This window comes from Myotis nattereri, assembly GCF_964212035.1.
Source record: "Myotis nattereri genome assembly, chromosome: 1".
Lineage (NCBI taxonomy): Eukaryota > Metazoa > Chordata > Mammalia > Chiroptera > Vespertilionidae > Myotis > Myotis nattereri.
In genome coordinates, this window is record NC_138075.1 from 33,546,593 (window position 1) to 33,552,592 (window position 6,000).

Sequence of the window (6,000 nt, forward strand, 5' to 3'; positions counted from 1 at the left end):
GAATAAGCTAGCGGCCAGTATTGCCTGTTTGCTTAACACGACTTTGCAAATTACTGAATAAGGCTTAATCACTTTTTTACTTTGGGAGCACACATTTCAAGTCTGTCAGTCTTCTAAACGAAAAAAAGAATGTATTTTGAGCTCAGTAAAGAAGCATTGTAGCCCTAACCGGTTTGGCTCAGTGGGTAGAGCGTCAGCCTTCGGACCCAAGGGTCCCAGGTTTGATTCCAGGCAAGGGCATGTACCTTGGTTGCGGGCACATCCCCAGTAGGGAGTGTGCGGGAGGCAGATCGATGTTTCTAACTCTCTATCCCTCTCCCTTCTTCTCTGTAAAAAAAATCAATAAAATATATTTTTTTAAAAAGAAGCATTGTACATATATCTCCACTTAACACTAGACTATTTTACTTCTCACCTTTGCCTTATTAGTAATATTGTTACAGTCTAGCTTTGGGTTATGAATTAATGTGGATATCTGTAATGGATTTCAATTATGTTGGTATGTATAAGCAATGGCCTATATAACAAAGCATTATATTCTGATAAAACAACAGCCAATTCACATAGCACCCCTTTTTAACTGATCAATAGATCCATAAGGATAATGGTTAAATATTGATCTTAATGTACTTTGTTCTTCACATCTACAACACTGAATGATATGTCCTTTCAAAAAATACTGTGGGAAATGCCTGAAAAGAGAAAAGGACCAAACACAACTAGTCATTTTTCGGTTTTAATTTTGGAAGGAACAACAGTACCTGGGACCTAGAGACTATTACGCTAAGCAAAATAAGCCAGAGAAAGACAAGTATTACATGATCTCATTCACATGTGGAATCCAATGAACAAAATAGATCCAGAAACATAGAAGCATGGAACAGACTGTCGAATCTCAGAGGGAAGGTGGGGTTGGATAAGTGGATGGGAAGAGAGCAACCAAAGAACTTATATGCATGTATGCATAACCCATGAACACAGACAATAGTGTGGTGAAGGCCTGGGTTTGGGGACTGGGGTGGGCTAGAGGGGGTCAATGGGGAAAAAAGGAACATATGTAACACTTTCAACAATAAAGATTTTAAAAATTAATTAAAAAGAAAAAAACAGTAAATTACAAGCTTTTTAACATTCTGAAAACTTGGTGTTAAGAACTCTGGTGTCAGAGTTAAGAGTGAGCATGAATACAGGCTCTGACACTAACAAGTCATTTAAGTTCTCTATGCCTTGGTTTACTCATTATATCTACGCCACAGAATTATGGGATGATTAAATGAGATAATATATGTAAAGCACTTAGAGCAATACCTAGAACATAGTAAGCAATAGTAAATGTTAACCATTAGTATTTTTGGTGGTCTTGTTTACATATTATCATTACTATTACTCCAAATTTGTGCCTCTGCTAGCAGTAGTCACTTGGGCTTTTGCCAGAGTTCAGCCAACTATCAAAAATTCCAATTATGATACTATAAATCCACACATATTCTCTATTTTCAACTTTGGAACTGCCCACAGTATTCCTGCCCTCATATATAAGCATGGTTGCAGAGATATTTAATCATTTCCTTTCTCATTATACTTGTAAGAAATTATCTCTAGTCACTGAGTATTTTTTCCCTTTTCAAAAATGTATAAAATATGGTATTTTATGTGTATATGTATGCTCATGTATGTATATACACACAGATACATTTATGAACATGAAAAGCAGTAATATTTAACCAACTTGTTTTCACATATTTACAAAGGAGCTAAATAGTACTCCCAAATTTAATCAATCCTGATTTTTTTTAAAAAAAAAAATCTAAAAGGCAAAATTTTCTATGGGAAAAATTTTAAATCATCCTCTTTATTTTTAAAATATATTTCTTTATTGATTTAAGAGAGAAAGGGAGAGAGAGAGAGAGAGATAGAAACATCAATGATGAGAGAGAATCATTGACCGGCTGCCTCCTGCATGGCCCCTCCTGGGGATCGAGCCCGCAACCCAGGCATGTGCCCTTGGCCAGAATTGAACCGGGACCCTTTAGTCCGCAGGTAGATGCTCTATCCACTGAACCAAATGGGCTAGGGCTAAATCATCCTCTTTAAGTCAACTATTAATAAATGCATTTAGCTTATTACAATATAAGTAAAACGTAATGAACAGCCTTATTCAATCACTTTCTAATCTTTGTAAGTGTTCAAATTTTATTCCAAATCACTTTGCTGAACTTTCTAAGTAGACCGAAAGATTACTTGCAGATGACTCAGTTGACCCTCAACCCATATTTTTAGTAGGAAGTTGGACAGTGATTCAGGAAGAGGCAAGTTAAATTTGAAATTTGGATTACTACTAAATGATATAGAACACTGAGCCTTTAAAGAGTGAGACACATCCGATTCCGACATTTTCGAAGGTATTAGACTATGTACGAAAACCTAGTGGTTCACAAGTAGTTCTTGGCTTATCATTGCCCTTGGTTTTCACCACCTTCCCTTGGCCCTATTCTATTACAAGAACAACGACACAATGTATAACATTTGGAAGGAAAGTGCTTAGGAGATAACAGACATATAAAGTCCTTTTTTTCCCCTTTCAAGGATCAACACAAAATAAACGTGTATCTTTGCATTTATGGAGAATAAGAATAGACTGAAAATTTGACACTAGCACTTTTCAATTATGTAGACCTTTTAAGCATAAACTTACAAAGGAATCCCAGGGTTTTTTGTTTTTTGATCCAACATGCAAAGAGTTTGGAACCTCCCATCCTCACAATAAGAAAAACAAGCTGAACAAACTGGAAACCAACAACTCTTAGATCTATCAAGGAATATTGAGGTGACAGGGAAAACTGCTGCTCTGAAAACTGGGGAGACAGAGGGATATGGAGAATCACAGCTTACCAGGGGATCACAATTGACTAGGAATGGAAGTCAGCAGCTGAAGCTAACGTCACAGTTGGAGTCAATATCAGTAGGAACACTGGGGGTGGGGAACCTTCTTTCTGTCAAGGGCCATTTGGATATTTATAACACTACTAGAGGCCTGGTGCATGAAATTCATGCAAGGGAGGGGGGGTTCCCTCAGCCCAGCCTGCACCCTCTCCAATCCAGGATCCCCTGGGGGATGTCCGACTGCCGGTTTAGGACCCATCCAGGGATAGGGCCTAAACCGGCAGTCGGACATCCCTCTCACAATCCTGGACTGCTGGCTCCTAATTGCTTACCTGCCTAACTGCCTGGTTGCCTCTAATTGCCCCCCCTGCCAGCCTGATTGCCCCTAACTGCCCCTGCTGCTGGCCTGGTCGCCCCTAACTGCCCCCTCCCTGCTGGCCTGGTCACCCCTTACTGCCCCACCTGCTGGCCTGGTTGTCCCTAACTGCCCCCCCCCCCACTGGCCTGGTTGCCCCCTACTGCCACCCCTGCTGGCCTGGTTACCTCTCACATTCCCCCCGCGAGCCTGCTCACCCCATGCAGCCTGCTGCTTGGTCTCTTGGTCACCCCTCACTAACTCCCCTGCCAGCTTGGTCGCCCCATGCAGCCTGCTGTTCAGTCATTTGGTTGTCCCTCACTAAGACCCTGCCGGCCTGGTCGCCCCACACAGCCTGCTTGCTCAATCATTTGGTCATCACTCACTAACCCCCCTGCCAGCCTGGTTGTAGGCAGCCATCTTGTGAGGGCATGATGGTCAATTTGCATATTACCTCTTCATTATGTAGGACTAGAGGCCTGGTGCACAAAAATTCGTGCATTCAGGGATCCCTCAGCCCACCCTGTGCCCTCTTGCAGTCTGGGACTCCTTGGGGGATATCCACCTGCCAGCTTAGGCCCACTCCCTGGGGGATCGGGCCTAAGCTGGCAGTCTGACATCCCACTGGCAGCCTGGGAGCCCTCGGGAGATGTCCGAGTGCAGCTTAGGACCACTCCTCTGTGGCCACCTCTGTGGAAGGCACGGTGCTGGGACCAGGACTGGGCCTGTGTTGCTGCCTCTCCTGCCACCTCTGTGGAAGGGGGTTGCCAGGACCGCCATGGCTGACCTGGCGGCACAGGCTCGCTGGCCCTGCCCCCCACCTACTGGTCATCCCAGCAGGTGATTCCGGAAGGTTATTTCGTCATTGGTCTAATTAGCATATTTGCTCTTTATTATATAGGACTAGGGGCCCGGTGCACGAAATTCATGCACTGGGTGTGTGTGTGGGGGGGAGTGTCCCTCAGCCCAGCCTGCCCCTTCTCACATACTGGGAGCCCTCAGGCATTGACCCCCATCACCCTCCAATCGCAGGATCGGCCCCTTGCCCAGGCCTGACGCCTCTAACAGAGGCGTCAGGCCTGGGCAGAGGACCCTCATTTCCCTGCATCACTGGTTCTGCCCCCAGCCCAGGCCTGATGCCTCTGGCCCAGGCGTCAGGCCTGGGCAGGGGACCCCCAGACCCCTCTGATTGCTGGCTCTGCCCCTTGCCCAGGCCTGATGCCTTGGCCAAAGGCGTAGACCCCCATCACCCTCCGATCGCCTGATTGGCCCCTTGCCCAGGCCTCACGCCTCCGCCAGAGGTGTCAGGCTTGGATAGGGGACCCCCATCTCCCCCCGATCACTGGCTCTGACCCCCGCCCAGGCCTGAGGCCTCTGGCCCAGGAATCATGCCTGGGCAGGGGACCCCCATCTCCCTCTGATCGCTTGCTCCACCCCCCCACCCAAGCCTGATGCCTCTGACCCAGGCTTCAGGCCTGGGCAAGGGGACCATCATATCCCTCCAATCCCCGGCTCCGCCCCCCACCCAAGCCTGATGCCTCTGGCCCAGGCATCAGGCCTGGGCAGGGGACCCCCAGCCCCCCGCCCAGGCCTGATGCCTCGGCCAGAGGAGTTGACCCCCATCACTCTCCGATCACCAGTCACCGGATCGGCCCCTTGACCAGGCCTGAGGCCTCTGGCAGAGGTGTCAGGCCTGGGCAGGGGACCCCCAGCTCCCCGCGGTTGCAGGCTCCACCCCTGCCCAGGCCTAACGCCTCTGGCCAAGACATTAGGCCTGGGCAGGGGACTCCCAGCTCCCCGCGATCTCCCGCTCTGCCCCTGCCCAGGCCTAACGCCTCTGGCCTAGGCGTCCGGCCCGGGCAGCGGGGACCCGCAGTGGCAGCGGGGGGTGCCGCGATTGCGCGGGCTCCGCCCCTGCCCCTGCAGGATGCCTCTGGCTGAGGCGTCCGGCCCGGGCAGCGGGGACCCGCAGCTGCAGTGGCCCCGCGATCGTGGGCTCCGCTTTAGGCCCAGGCAAGGGACCCCTAGCTCCTGGGACTGCCAGCTTCGACCGTGCCCAGCTCCCATCGCTGGCTCCACCCCTACTTCCTGCTATCACTGGCCAGGGCAGCAAAGGCGCCTGATTCTCCGATCATGGCTGGGGGGCAGGGCAAAGGCAGCCCCAGGGCCGCCTTTGCCCTGCCCCCCAGCTCTTAGCTCCCTCCTGGGTTTCTGATCACTGTCAGTGGCAGTGGGCTTCTTCCTGCTTTCCCTTCTGCCTCCCTGCATTGTGCCTACATATGCAAATTAACTGCCATCATTGTTGGCAGTTAACTGCCATCTTAGTTGGCAGTTAATTTGCATATAGCCCTGATTAGCCAATGAAAAGGGTAGTGTCGTACGCCAATTACCATTTTTCTCTTTTATTAGTGTAGATACGCTGGCCATACAAAATTATCAACTTAAAAATTAGCTTGTTATTTGGTCAAACATTTAATTAATTCACCCCTAATACCTTGGCAGAGCCAGACCAAATGATTTCCTGGGCCTTATACGCCTGTTGGGCCAGATGTTCCCCACCCCCGCAAGTTTAAACTGTAATTGAGGAATTGCTGGAGACTTTGTGTGGACTAGTTTGAGTTAAAACTCCAAGGGGGCTCAGGGGCCCCCCAGGTTTTCTGAGTTTTACCTCCAGGAACCCTAACAGATTCTCACTGTGAAGATCTGAGAAAACCTCTCCTTGCCCTCAAGGGAAACTATTTTATCAGAGCCTAACCAATGTT